This window comes from Drosophila biarmipes, chromosome 2L (genome assembly GCF_025231255.1).
Source record: "Drosophila biarmipes strain raj3 chromosome 2L, RU_DBia_V1.1, whole genome shotgun sequence".
Classification (NCBI taxonomy): domain Eukaryota; kingdom Metazoa; phylum Arthropoda; class Insecta; order Diptera; family Drosophilidae; genus Drosophila; species Drosophila biarmipes.
In genome coordinates, this window is record NC_066612.1 from 1459726 (window position 1) to 1474933 (window position 15208).

The following is a 15208-nucleotide window of genomic DNA, read 5'->3' on the forward strand; positions in this document are numbered from 1 at the left end:
ATAAAATTGAGACTTTAAGAATAATATAGCAGAATACATCTATTTTCAAACCAAAGCTAAATAATTGTACTCTCTAAAATTTATTTTGACTAAGTACTTAGCTTTATTTTATAGTAAAAGTTAGATTCGTTGCTGAAACTTTGATTTTCACTAAGAACATTTATCTGCAAATAAAGAAACCCAAATGAGCCTTACCACGAATGATTGATTCTTTCCGATTTATTCTTGAACCGTAGAAGTGCCCCTGCGCCTCCAATACTTTTCTTTTCGAAGTCAATCCACGCGCCTTGCATAACAAATGCATGAAGTTCACAAGCAGCCCAAGAATGGTAAATAATTTTAAAACAGATTTTCTGCTCGTTCTGCCTCTTCGCCGTGTTTCCCAATGTTTATTGAATTTTTGATTAGGCCTCGGGGCGATTTCTACTTATCATAAAACCCCGGACATGTCTCGCACCACAGACGCATACAAATGACCTCCGCGCCCGCCGCCCCCATTTCCCCAGGTGGAAAGCCCTCCTCACACACGCCCCATTCTTCTCACTAGAAACACACGCAAAATCCGGCTAATTACCTCTATCCCCCGATTATGCCTGCAGATTTTCCTAGGCCTCAGTAATTGCCTTCGTTTTACAGTTTGTATTTACTGTGAAGTATTTCCCCAGCATATTAATCGCAACCGGAAACTGAGCTGGGGGAAAACCTAATGGGAAAAGCCTTGTTGTGAAGCGCCAAGAGAATTTGAAATTCTTAAAGATATGTTTTATAGGTGATGGAGGATATTCCATCCTTTTAGGATTCCAACTCAAACGTAGATACTTTTTGTAATCCTCTTCTTTGTGATCCCAGAAAGTTTTTACTTTATTTCTTTCTTTGAGCATAGACATATTGGATTACTTTCTACATTGTTTCTTAAGCCGAAATCGATTTCTCGCCTGATCTCTTGATCTTCTGCTTGAAAATCAACCATCAACAGTCAAAAATGTGAGGCGCAAAAGAAGTCAAAACGAAAACAAACCCTAAAATCGAGGGAAAAAATAACAAAAACATTATCAGAAGCCAGGGAAGATTAAAAAAGGAGTTGGGGCTAAAAAGAACCCGGCTTCAGAGTTGAAGAAAGAATCAGAATCAGAAGAAAGGAGGAGAACAGCGAGCCAAATTAAGAAACCAAAACATGATCTGCGGTTTTGGAGACTACTTGAATTACAAGGAGCTTAAGGTAAAATAAAATTAAATAAAAGAGAATGTGTAGGAGTCAAGGAAAATAGGGTAATGGAAAAAGAAATATACCCTTTTTATAAGAAAATTATATCTCGAAAAGTATTCCAAAGAAATATTTTAAAAATAGAATTAATCAAATTCATACTCTATTTTAATAAGTCAGTGGACTGTTTATTGAAATTCTTGTAAGACACTAGGCCTAATTAAAAGTATCTTAATCCTTACTGCTTATATAAACACTGGAAAGTGTTCTAAAGTGGAATATAAAATAGAGAAAAATAAACGAACCATCCTCACGCCTCGAACAAAGGTTTTCAAATTACTTCTACCAAGGACCAAGTATGAGAATTCAGGTAGAAATTAGACAACAAAATACAGGAAAACACCACTGGAAAAGTACAATAGGAACATGTATGTTTGAAGAAACAACAGAACCCCACCTAGCCACTTCTTCGGCTCTTACCTGTTTGTGCTTCTTTTTCTTACCACTTCTTGTTGCAGCTCACGCAATGTAACCGAAGATTGGTAGGAGGATGGGCCGGGCAGCGGGGGGAGGGGCTCAGGTGTGCCAGCGAGCGAGTGGGACAGAAGACCCCTGTCAGTCAAGTTCAAGAAGCTAACAACAAAATGTGGACGAAACAAGGCCCAAACACACAGATACTCACCAATACCAAGGCTAGGCACACATGTGGTTAGGAATAGTTAGTTTCAAAAACCATTCCTTAAAAAGAATCTTCACACCTCATGAGTTTATCAAAATATTGATGCATAATTCTTTACAGTTTAAGGTATAAAGATACATGTAATGTCCTAAGATACATTCGAAATTTTATAAATACAAATTTGATTTAAATCTCTAAAAACCAAATTTAGTTAAAAATTATATAAAACCATGCGGCACATTAAACTCTTTCTGATTGAAAGAGATTTCTAGGCATTATTTTTAAATTTGTATTAACGAGTATGTATGGTCTTTCCTTTCTGATGATTAGTGCATCCCTAGTTAGAAGTCTGCTGCCTCAAGTCTTCAGTCTTCAGTCTTCTGTCTCCTGTCTTCAGTCTCCTGCCTCCAGTCTTCAGTCTTCTGTCTCCCAGTGCAGCCTGTCTGCCTTGGCCAGGTTAATTATGGGCTTGAGGTTTTCGAACCCAACTCCGTCAGCAGCTGCCAAAAGGAGAAGAGAATGCGAAAGACAGAGACGGGTGGTTTTGGCGTAGAAAGAGAGGGGTAGCGGGGCTAAGGTTGCAATCTCTAAGAAAATTGGTTCAGCCTGCGGTCGGGGTCGAAGCCATATGCCAGTGTGCTTACAAAGTGATACAGTGATACTGAGATTAGGCCAAAAAAATGATTGTAGAAAATTGCTTAAATTTGAAAAAGTAGAGGCTCACAAAATATATTTTCTTTTGGGTGAACACAAGAGGCAAAAGCTTTTAAAAACGTATTCGGTGACCTAAAAATATTTGAATTCTAATGTACAAATTACTTCTGGAGTATATTAGAAGCACGTCGTACCTTCGTGGTGCCCACTGTCAGTGGTGCCAGAGACCTCCGACCAGGAATCAAGTTCTATATAATTGCTTAGTGTGTGCTTCTGTTTCTGTTTCCTTGGCTTGCTTTCTTTTGTTGTAACTCGATTCGAGAAACATTCAGAAAAAGGAGCACTTGAGGGATGCATCTTAACGGCTGAGGGGCGGGGGTGGCGAGGGGCGGGGCTGCTCATTCGCTTCGATTAGAACGCAATTTTCCTGATTTCGCCTTTTGCCCGCCTGTGCTGCTGTGCGGAGCGGTTCGAAATTGCTCCATGAGGAACTCAATGGGAATTAAAATGTTTGTTTTCCTTTCGAGCGGCAGCCCGAGGAATAGGAAGCCGAACAATAACAAACAAATTCTTCGGGGGCCCACTGTGACCGCCACTTGAGTTCCCGATTCGATTTTCCTCTGCTCGAATCCAGAAATACAACCACTCACCGCCCCAGCTCTCTAATTTAATTTCCAATTGCACATAATCCGTTTCGGGCCTTTCAAGTATTTGTCGTTAAATTTGATGCGTAAATAATAAAAAGAGGAGAACGCGGTAGGAAAACTCTGCGATTGCCGGGGGAAAAACATTTCGAGCCATATTTTATTGTTGAGGAAAATAGGAGCGGAAAGTCTGTCATTAGCAGAAATGGCTTTTCCCTTTTTATTTATTATAAATTATTACACTTTTGGAGGAAAATATGTGACTATAATTTAATTCAATACTCACAAAAAAATATTATATTATCCAACTCTTTGTGATGCATAAAATACGACTTTAATCTTGATTTCATTTTTTGTTGCCCTGCTTTTCATGGCAAAAGTGTTGTAAAAATGAAATAAAAACTTCTGCAAACTTTGCAGCTCAACTAAAAAGTAATTCGCAACTTTTTAGCAACTGGCCAAACATCAAAAGTGCCCCAACCCCCAAAATATATGGCCCCCTGTCATTTCCCTCGGAGCGAGCTTGATGCATTGATGGCTGATGGTTCTCATAGCCAGTTAATCCATTAGATGCATTGCATATTTCATTTGACATTGCGAAACACAATTTGCCAGGCAATTTCCCTTGAAGTCAGCTGCTCCAAGGGATTGGGTGGGGAAAGTGGGTGGGAAAACGGGTGAGTTTTAAGTGGAAAATCCAGTGTCTTCTTGCAGCCACAAAATAGTTGCATTATTAGATTTGAGGAAAACCTATTTGCAGGACGGCGGGTTAACCAGGCTTATGGAAACTAATTTTGGATATAGCCTAACCGATTGCTTGAACTAGTAATATGTCATTTACCTAATGCTGTTAGAGATTTAAGTGAAAGTTACGAGATGAGCATCAAGGATAATTTATATTTGACCTAGGTTATTAAGTTCAATATATTTGAAAGAGAAATATTTGAAAATATTTTCGATACTTTAGAGATCAGCAATTAATGCAAAACTGCCCTTATATACTTGTTACCGATCATTATAAATATTGGTACGTGTTTTAAAAACCCTTCGGTTGTTCAAACAATACATCCAATAACAAAATGGCCTTTGGAACATTTTTCTTTTGTTTTTATTTATTTTATTATTTAAGAGTTCGTATGGCAACTCAAAAGCAGGTCCTAAATCGGATTTAAATATTGGAAAATATGAAGAAAATACGAGTGGTGGAAACCCCGACCCACCGAGGGTCGTTGGCCCTTACTCAGGGGAGTTACCACAAGCCGCCAGTAATGATTTCCGAGCCACTTAAACGCCCTTTAAATGCCCCCTGCCCGAAAACTGCCCAAAAAGCCCGCTTAGAATTACAGTGTAAAACACCGAAGAAGTTTCACAGGAAAACCTTTCTCAGACCGCCCACTCACATGCAAAAATGGCTCCCGGAAAGGCGGGAAAACAGAGGCAGGTGGGCGGTGGTCAGTGGATATTCAACTGCTGTTGGCCTTGTGCAAATTGGCCCGCTTCGAGTTGCTAATTGCGCCCCTCGACCGCCGAAAAAAGGAGGAAGTGAGCCGAAAACCGAACTCCCACCTCAATCGACGTTCACAATTATCCAAATGCAAAGGGGGGAGGGCGGGGGAAAATCGAGGAAAACGGTGGTCAGGAGGGGCGTGCCTCATATCGGTTTTCCCCGCCGGAGCACATTTTTGCTAATTTCTGCTAATTGCAAGAAGGAAAACGCAAGTGATCCGCAAAGCAAAGGTGCGGAGAACACGTTGTATCTTCTGGATATTAATAATTCTCGGTGGCCTAATTCAGCACACTTTACGTGATCGAAATGCCCAAACAGCTGGGCAAACAATTGCGGCCGAGCAAACTCAAGGCAAACGAAATGGAAATTGGGCTCAGAGACGGAGATGTGCAAAATCGAGATGGGAAAATGCCTTGGTCAGAGCTTTTCCGTTTGGTGTGCCTGCATAATTGGATTGGCCTGCTGCAACTGCAGCCGGCGCTCAATTAGGAGCAAGTGCCACAATGCCCGGCATTTTCGGGCCGATGTATCAACAACTTTGTGTGTCTCGACTCTCCCCTTACAATCGAAAAGAACCCTCCTATTTAGCCTACAAAAGCCCCAAAAATCGTCTAATTTCGGTGAGCAGTTGACTCCGTACACCTCGGTTCTCCCGAGCAAAGCTCTTCGCACCCAGGTGACTGCATCCCGGAACATCCGATTGCTGCCCTCCACCCATTACCATTGCGAGTCCTCGGTGGCTTACTTCCGGGCCTTCGATCCAGCCACCTCACCTGGTCCGCCCGAAGCTGGGATAGAAAAGGAAGAGCGATGGATAAATGCTCCTTGGGTACAAGCTTAGAGCGGGGTAAATGTATTTATAATTAGTATTAAGTAGAATTAAAATATAGAAAGTAGGTGTATTTATGATGGAAAAACATTTGGCTAATATTGAACGTTTAATTTTTTAAAGTAGTATTTTTCAAAGGCTCTGTTCTCCAGTTGAAAATGGCCAATCCCATTCAAGCAAGTGTTCTTTTGGCCAACTCTTTTAGGCCATGATATGATGATGTCTGTGTGCGCGCCTGTGCAATTATTTGTCCCTCAATTTTTTTTGCTGCGGCGCACCTATGCCAATTTAATTACCAACGCGGCAGACGGGTAAAAAATGCAATGAAGGGGATAAAAAGGTAGGTACACTTACAAAAATACGTCCTTTCAGAAGCAATATTCCTACTTATGGAGGACAACACTAGTTCTTGTCGAAAATCATAATAAAATGATTAATAACATTCATCAAATTTAAATATTACACGAAATCCGTTCAATGAGTAACGAGAGAGCAATATTTAAAGGCAAATAAATTATGAGTATATGACCACTTTCATGTAAGTAATTGAAGTTTAGGCTAATAGTTTTTCATGCTCGAATTTGCTATTATTTTTTCCGAGTGCACGAGCGCACTCGTACGACCGGTTACCGTTATGAGACGCATGCAACGAAGAAGAGACTCGTTTTTGGCCAACGGCAGACGAGTGAAAATGCAGCCAAATGAGGCGCGGAGGGGGGGAAAATGGGAAAACCGGCGTCCCGTTAGCTGACCTCATGCGAGGACAACTGGCAGGGGAGACTGGGATTACTGACCGATTCGAGACTCGTTATTGATACATCAAAAGCTCGCCAAAGTGCCAGCCAAAAGCCACAATATCGCAGATCGCCCCTGAAAGTGACAGGAGGGCATGAAAGGCGCACCATTTGGTCGATAAGCGGCGATAAATGCTGTCAAACAGGTGAAAACTCTGTCAGAAGTTCTTAATACGACATTCAATATGAGAAAAACTGGAGGCTTTAAAAATAAAATTTAAAAATAACTCAACAACTCATTAAAATTGTTTGAATATTTAGTACATTTTACTCTTTTTTCTACACATTTTATTAAAGTTAAACCCATTTATTTGCAATACTCCAGCACATTTCCCCCACTCCACTGTAAACTCTTATGTAAGCACTTATAAATTCAAAAATATTCAACATGAGGCGCCCTTACAGATTGGTTTAAACGTCAATTTTAGATGACATTTTGAAATGCATTTATTTCTTCTGTCCCTAATCTCATCTCGCCTCCGTCTAAACCTCTTAGCTTGCAGGTTCCATTAGGGGCTTTTAGAAGTGCCCGTCTTGCCGGCCTTTTGATACTTTGTAGCCTTCGTCCTTATCACTTCATCCACTCTACATATTTTTTCCCACCGCACCCCTTTGAGTCAATGACTTCCCTTCGAAGTGGAAAACTCGATGCGCCCTTGCCGTTTTCCCACCAGCCTTTCCACCCACAACCGTCGGTTGCTTGCTTAAGGAAGACCGTCAACTGTTTTTTCATGCAATTAATTGGTCTCCAGGTTGCCGGGACAACCCCTTGAGCACCCCTCACTTTTTGTTGTCCTACCTCTGTTTGTTCACCTGATGACCCTTTCTGGCATTCGGGCAATTGCAGCCCACTGTTTTTGCTTATAGAAATTTGATTTTGTTTATTGTTGGTGGCGAAGGAGAAGCCGGGCCAACAGAAATCTCGACTGAAATAGTTGGTGCACAGCGAAAATAATTGGGGCTAATTAGGGCTGGATAAAATAGGTAAATTTCTGGGGAAAGAGAGAAACTTAGCAAGATATTTAATATTATTTTAGGCTCATAAAAAATAATATAACAAACAATCAATAAAATTCTAAGCCAACAATTAATAAACATTCCCAGGCGTTTGCCCATTTCGACTTCTTGTGGCGAATGTGGTTCTCACCGTTTTCTGTGAAATTGATATTTCACGTGATTTATTTGCCGTGTGACCCTGCCACCACCCCCTGCCGACTGCAAAACCACCCTCTTTAACCCACCGCCGCCCCCTTTTTTCCGCCTCGTGTTGTGTTAACAGATATTTTGTTTCAGCTCTGTTGATGGCTGCGATGTTGATGGCGATGCGGAGACTCCCCTGGGTTAAGTAATATGTCTTGCGACCCTCGCACCCTGATCATCTTCCTTGACCCCCGGCTGCCCGTTTTTCCTTAACCCACAACCCCCGCCACCCGGCCATTCCTTAGCCCACAACCGGCAGGTAAGAAGTCAACGAAGCGGTACGAAAACGTCGTCCAGCTCAACAAGTTTTCCTCGGGTTTCTTCACTTGGATTCTTACCCACCCTCGCCGGAACCCTTAACCCTCCAACGGCCCTGCACCTGCTACAGGTCCCACCCCCCAGGGCGGAACAAACCCCCCCCCCCCCCCCCCAGTGCTTGTACAGCTGCTCTTTCCTCGAGGGAAGCCCCCTCGAACTGTGGGAACTTCTCAATTGTTTATGGTTAATAATTGCTCTTGTTGGCTTCTCCTCACCTCGGGGACAGACAGCAATTGCAGGCGATGTGCAGGGTTAAGGCGTGGAGGGCGGGCGCCGGCGGAGGGTTAAGGCGGCGAGGGGTGGTCGAGTGGTTGTGCAATTGTGCGTGACTTATTGCGATGTGCATGTGCCTTTGCCGGAGTGACTTCATTTGCGGTCCAAGAGTACACTCCACAGGAGCAACAAACAAGTCGAAACATTTGATTTCGATTTGCTCAATGAAAACGAGTGAGGCTACTGACCACAATTTCAATTTCGAGTTGCCAGGAAATTGCGAAAGGTTCACTTGTAAATAGGTTGCCTTAAAATGGGTCAAATCTGTAAGCAAATATTCAAGAAATAGTACATAAATAATGTAAAGAAATGAGCTACGAATAAAGTTTGAATATGTTTTCATACAATATATTGCGCTTGTTATAGGACAATCAATAAAAATGTAAACATTTAAGGAGGAAAACACATTAGGGAGTATATAAACCTTTGAATCTTTCCTGAACTGTTATTACTAGGATATCCCAATGTTAAAGTTTGCTGGTCGGTAGCTATTTTACTATACTAATTCTGATAGTTTCTAAAAATTCATTATATTTGCAGGTTATCCGTAGATTTTTTCTGAATCGATGCTCTGGACTGGGGAGTTGTTTGATTAATTACCACCTTATGCTGCTCCAGCACCAAAATAAATTTGGCGGCGAACTATCACGCCTTCAAAGCCACTTTAAACTGGCGCCAATGAAAATGCCATCAGAAGATCAAAGAAATCTCGCGAAGAAAGTGTGAGCTGACCCAAGGCATTACCTTAATTTTGATTTAGGGATTGAGGTTTAACCTGCTTTGAATACATTTGCCTGAAGGTGGAAAGTTCTATCTTTGATTGATCGAGAAATGAATCGAGGTAATTAACCCAGTTGTGTTATGTATATATTTTTATAACAAAACTTAAAGTAAATATCATATTAGCATTATTCATATTACCTTTAATGCAATACATTTTATTTAAATATTTTATATTTTATTATTCAATTTATTTTCCTTTCATATATTTTTAAGATTAATATTGTTTTATATATTTCACCCATTTGCAACCCCATTTTTAATGTTATTTATTGGGGGCTTTTAAAATTAATTTTGTTTTATATATTTTACCCACTTGCAACCCCATTTTTAAGGTTATTTATTGGGGGCTTTAGGTTCAGGGTCACTGATCGCAGTTCTCGAGTTTTCCCCCAAGCCAAGATAACGCTGCAATTTTCTAGTGCCATTAAAGAGCCATCTCAACATCCTACACCAGCAAACTGGAAAATGATACAAGTTTTGGTCCAAGATCGAGAGGCACGCCAGTGTCGTTGGGAGCTGCCGTGCATTCTCTTTCCTCGGGCCCACTTCAACTTCCTTTTCACAGGGGGCACACATACAATTATCAGCATGATACTGTCTTAAGGAGGAAAATTTGTAGACCAATAATTATTTTCCCACTATTTTCCAACGCGGCGCGGCGAGGGTGAAATATATAATTAATAACATGAAAAATACATAATGAAATCATTATCTTACCGTAATGTGAAGTGATTATCGTGTGTGTGTGAAGTGCCCAACAATGGAGAAAGAGGCGGCGCTGGCCGCCGAGAAAGAGAGGGGCGCAGTGAAGTGGACTGACTTTCAACGCGCTTCGGAGAAACCGGAAGTTGTCGTTGGTTAGGTCAGGTTCGGTTGTCTTTCGGGGGCTGTCCTGTATGCAAAGCATTCCGTTTGCAAGTGCATCTCAAGCGGAACGCTGATGCACCTTTCCAGCCGTCTCTTTCACCCGCCCTGTTGCCGTCTCTTTCGCCGCCCACAGGTGGCCGCGTTCTCCGCCACTGATGAGTGACTGACTCGCAGTTATGTCAGGGGGTCGCCCAAAGGTCTTCTTGGCTTCTCACTTTTGTTTCAAACTCCCTTTTTGCGGTGTTGTTAGGGGTATGCTCGAACGGCATGTGTTTTGCGCCGTCCCTAAAATTTAACTATATTTTTACGACTATTTATAAGAGCTCTTCGAGCCCGGTATCTCCGCATATTTATAATGTAAATAAAATACAATATAATAAGCTTATGGCAAAACAACTTACAAATTATTACAAATTTAAATCATAAATCATTTAAATTCTTATTTGGCTTGATTAACTCATTATTTTACAAAAGTAAAGCGAAGACTCAAGACATCCAGTGATCGTTGTGCCAGGGTATTACCCATTGCGATACCTCTTCCTTAGCAGGTTTTTTGGGTTCTTTGGACCCAGCGGCCAGCCAAGCGGAAGTTGATTTATTTCAGCCGACAGTTCGCTTCTTCAATTCGGTTTTCGGTGGGAGAATTTTCAGAAAAGTGTTGCATTGTGTTTCCCACCTACGCCGCAGAAGAGGAGTCGTAAAGAAAAATTGTTGGAGCATAACTTGATTTTGAGCATTATTTCTGGCCCTTTTCAGGTGTTTCAGCTCCCTTCGTTGAGCTCATCAAAACTAAGAAATATCTGTAATAATTAGCCAATGATTCTTGGCACTCTTAAGTACGGAGATAACTTTAAAAAGGTCTCAAACTAAGTTGGGAATAACTTGGCTTACAACCAGGTGGGAAATTTCCGCAACCGCCTTTGCCAATGCATTTCACTTCCATTTTCAATTCATTTAGCTTCGTTTGTTGCTGGTATTTTCCTTTTTTGTTCCATTATACCCTCTATGCTACTTCCTCCTTCTATTTTTTATAAGCATTTTTCAATCGCATTTCGATGCGCATTTTCATTTGGGGTCAAGAAAAATCCATTAGCAGTCAGTGGAAGTTAAATAGAATCCATTAGCTGCTGCCCCTCGTCCCTTATTTTTTCGTAATAAAAACTCCACAGCCTCTTGGAGGAAGAGGGCCGTAAAGGGCGTACCAGCAGAGGGAAAACGGGGAAAACTCGGGGAAAACTTCACTCACGCAATGCCCAAATCTCGGATGTCTTTGTTGAAGGAGTTGAATGTGGAAATTTGTGGCGTCTGGCAATTAAATTTCATCAGATTTGTGCCCAATACCTGGACCATTGATCAACTTTTGGTATCCATTTAAAATAGAATTTATGGGTTGCAATCATGTCATTTGTCTGGGGATTTTTCGGCTAAGATTAAAAGCTCATTTGGTTTGGCTTATTTTTTAGTGGTTTACAGATGGTTCATGAGCTGATGACATTTTGAAGATACAAAAGCTTCTCTTGATTTAATAACCCTATATTATTTTTATATTTTTTTAAACCAAATACATATTACTTTTTGTGTACAACATATTTGTTTTAAGCCCATATACAAATGTATTAATCTCTCCTTATAAGTATAAAACAACGTTATAAGTCTGAGATAATTCCAGCACTGGCGAGTTGAAAAGTTAACGTACTTAGCCGTGTTATGGTTCTGGCCGGAAGTGTCTGTCCATTTACCCCTTAACCCCCTACTGCCCCACAAAGTTTCCCTATTCCAGGAGCATCTGCCCCTTTGTCTGTTTTCCCATTTTCCTCCTGGCGTTTTCCCTGACCCCGCTGACACGCTAAAGGAAAATCTATTAACCTCCAGTGACATATTGCCAGCTCACACAGTACTCACACAGATACTTCCGCACGCACACACACACGCACACTCTCTAATGTGACACAATGCATATTTATGGCCCCATTTGTGCAAACTGTCGATAGATAGTCTTTTGGCCAAAAGGCGAGCGACTGCGAGGGGCTAAGGCTATGAGGGGCTAAGGAGTGGCCAGTGAGCTATGGATAATCATAAAGAATCTGAAGCCAACTCGATATTTACTGGCTCGAAAAAAGGTAAATTGAATTGACTTATTGTATTGGGACAATTTTCAATATTTATTGCCTGCAAAGTTGTACAACACGAATGTATTTTATGAAGCCCAGGTGTTTTGGTATACGAAAATAAACATAAAACTAAATATATATAGATAAAAGATATACATTTCTATAAATATAATCTATTTTTTAATAAATATTTCTTTATAATTATTTAAATTAAAATAGAATCGTAAAACTTTATTGTTATTATTGATTTTGTAGTACTTATTTTTCCCTTTAAAAGTAGGCAACATTGTTTTTTAGTTCATCCAAGACACGAACCTGTCAATGATCTTATTTAAAGACGCTAAGCATACTTTTAGGATGCACTAATAATATATTGGACTCATTTTACCAAGTTACTTGTATTTAAACCCTTGCAGAGCGTTATTATCATCAATATTATTATTATTATATTTACTTTTTATTAATTTCGACTTGCCGGTCTTGTAAAAAATGTATGTAGCAAAAAATGCATATCTTGATAGTAAACAGAAGGAGCAAGGAGACAGTATAGGTTCAGTGCACATATGAAAAAGCCCTGTAGGCCTTTGTTATAGTAAATTTAATGGCTACTTCTTCCTTCAGCTTTGTTTTTTAGTCTCTTTTCCCATGTGGAGTCCGAAAAACCGAAAGCAATTGCGAGAGCTTACCGAAACAGAGCAATATGCGCACTCATTGCCCAGATGTCACCTATGGCGACGGGGGCGGGTCGGAGAAACGGGAAAAAGGGGGCGTGGCCCTTCTCCAGCTCGCAGCTTGGCATTTAACGCATTGTCCTTTTAGCCATATTGATGATGATGCCAAATGACACCAAATGGCAGTGGTGGGCAAGACAACGACACCGTGGCTTCCAGCTAGGATTTTCACTATCACTTGCATGGTGTGCCCTCTTCACGGCTACTCAATTGTTTGTGCACTGCCAAGAATGGCAGGTACTATGGGTTCAAAAAAAGTAGTTCTCATGAATTTACAAGAAAAATAATAGCTGAAATCATTTTCTAATTTATTTTGATACATTGCTGAAAGTAAAGTTTTTGAAAAATGTTTAAAAATGTAAATTCTGAATTTTAAATCCTGGCTTAGCTGTTTGAGTTATATTTTGGCATCTAGTCAAATGTAAGAAACTTAACAAAGTTTCAGAAAATAAATTTAAGTTGTTTTACTATATATAATTCCTTAGAAATATATTGATGGAAAACTTCAATCCTGTTTAATTTGAATCACAAAATATAGATTTATGTAGCTATTACTAATCATAATGATACCCTGTAATAGGATTATAGTATTCCTTCCTTGATAAGCAATAGAATTAATCCAATTTATAAAATCAGATTTTTTTAATATAAAAGGCATTCAAAATTCTTTATTTTCAGTGCTATTTTTTCGGTTTCCCTCCTGGGCCACTGGAGTCCCTCTTGATCCTTGGCCATCTCATGCGTTGTTGTCGCAGTTGTTTCCATGTTGTGTCTGCCATTATTTCGTGGATTTTTGGCTGCTTTAGCATTTCACTTTGATAGTCCTCGTCCTGGCGAGATGGGCAGGGATATCGAGGGGTTTTCCGCAGGCTCCTCCTCCTCCGAAGTCCTTTCATGGCAGCTTTTCCGCTTTATCTGGTGTCGGTCATAAGTTTCGCTCTGCCTTCCATTTTTATTTCGCTCTACAGACGATACTCCCCCCAGTAACTCATCAACGCGCATATGTTCGCTTCTCGGAATTTCGCTCCTTCTTTTTCTTTTTCTGTTTTTTTCCCCTTTTTGGTATCCGCATTGAGTAAGAAATTTATTTTTATTTGCTAGATGCCTTGGCTGCTTGACTTTTCCTGTTGCTGTTTCCGTTTGTTGTAAATTTTAGTGGATTATCCTGCCGATTCCGTCTGCTGCGCTCGCCTCCCATTCATTCGGTGGATTTATTCAAACTTCACTAAACACAATCAATTTACGAATTATTATTATGCCTTGGAAAGTTCTTTGTGGCCCAGTGCAAAGAAAAGTTCTCCAATACCCATTAATCGTGCTGGAAAAGGGGCATATACTGTTTGCCAATTATTAAAAATATTTCCTTCCTTAAGGTGAACAAAATTCTGTATTCTAAATATATTTATACAAACAAACAGTAACTAAAAATAATTCTTATGTTTTTATTTCTAGTTAATTTGTTTTTTCTATCCGAAGAATGTTAAAAAATAAGGAGGTTCCTAAAACTTAATTTGCCTAACATAAATTATTAGACATTCAGATGATATACAAATAATCGGTATTCAATGGTTTATGTTACTCCTATATTTTCTTAACATTTTATTGAAGTTATGACTGGTAAAATAAAATATATTAAAATGGGTACTCTAAGCCTGAGTCACTGAGCATTCATATTTTCCCCTTCAACTTTTCTCCACCCCTGCGCCCTTTCTTTGATTTCCTTGTCCCCATTTGTTGGGAGTCCTTTTCGCATTTATTGCATTTGTTACGCAGGACGGAACCGCTTTCCCTCCCCCCTTCCACTTTCTCCTTTCTCCACCCATGGAGAGCACTTTACGCTTATGATCTGCTTAGCCTGACCAGCCCAGCCCCTGGACCACCCCCCTTACGTACTCCTTTCGGATCTGGCTCATTTCCCAGCCGCCTCTTAGCTTTATGTTTATGATTTCCATTTCCATTTCATGTGTGGGCGTGGCTCCCTGTAATTACCACTTAAAGTCCACCCACAAGGCGGGAAATCCATGGAGAGGGCGGCGAAAAATAAGGAAGAACAATGGGGCTGTAATCACAATAAATAATAAATGAATGAATTTTATTGCTTAATGGATTGCAGTTACACTCGGCGGTTTGAAGTTCTGCTTTGGGTCCTCTTTCATTGGCATTAGTCACACTTTATTTATGAATTATGATACGCCTTTCGGGTTAAACGGCTTGAGGCCGGCATATTGAATTAGTAAGGGATGGGGCTTAGTCGTCGCAAGTTGTGGAGGAAAATAAGACTTAAATCAATTCAGCGAACGTCTATCTAAGCGGTATTTCTGTTTCTAATCCGAGAGCCAAGAATTTATTAAAAATATAATAAATATATCTCAATACATACATGGATAAAAAATGGAGGTATAAAAATGTATGTTTATATTAAGTATACAATTTCTTCTTTCATATTTGTAAAAGGTACAAGTTCCCTACACTTGAAGGAAAACTAATACAAAAGAAATCACCGCAAAATTGTAGTCGCCCCCCAGTATTTACATTTTTAATTCTCAAGTGAAGAGTCCATTAAAAAAGAACAAATACTGGACCTCATTTCTGAGGCAACAAAATTAACTTAATT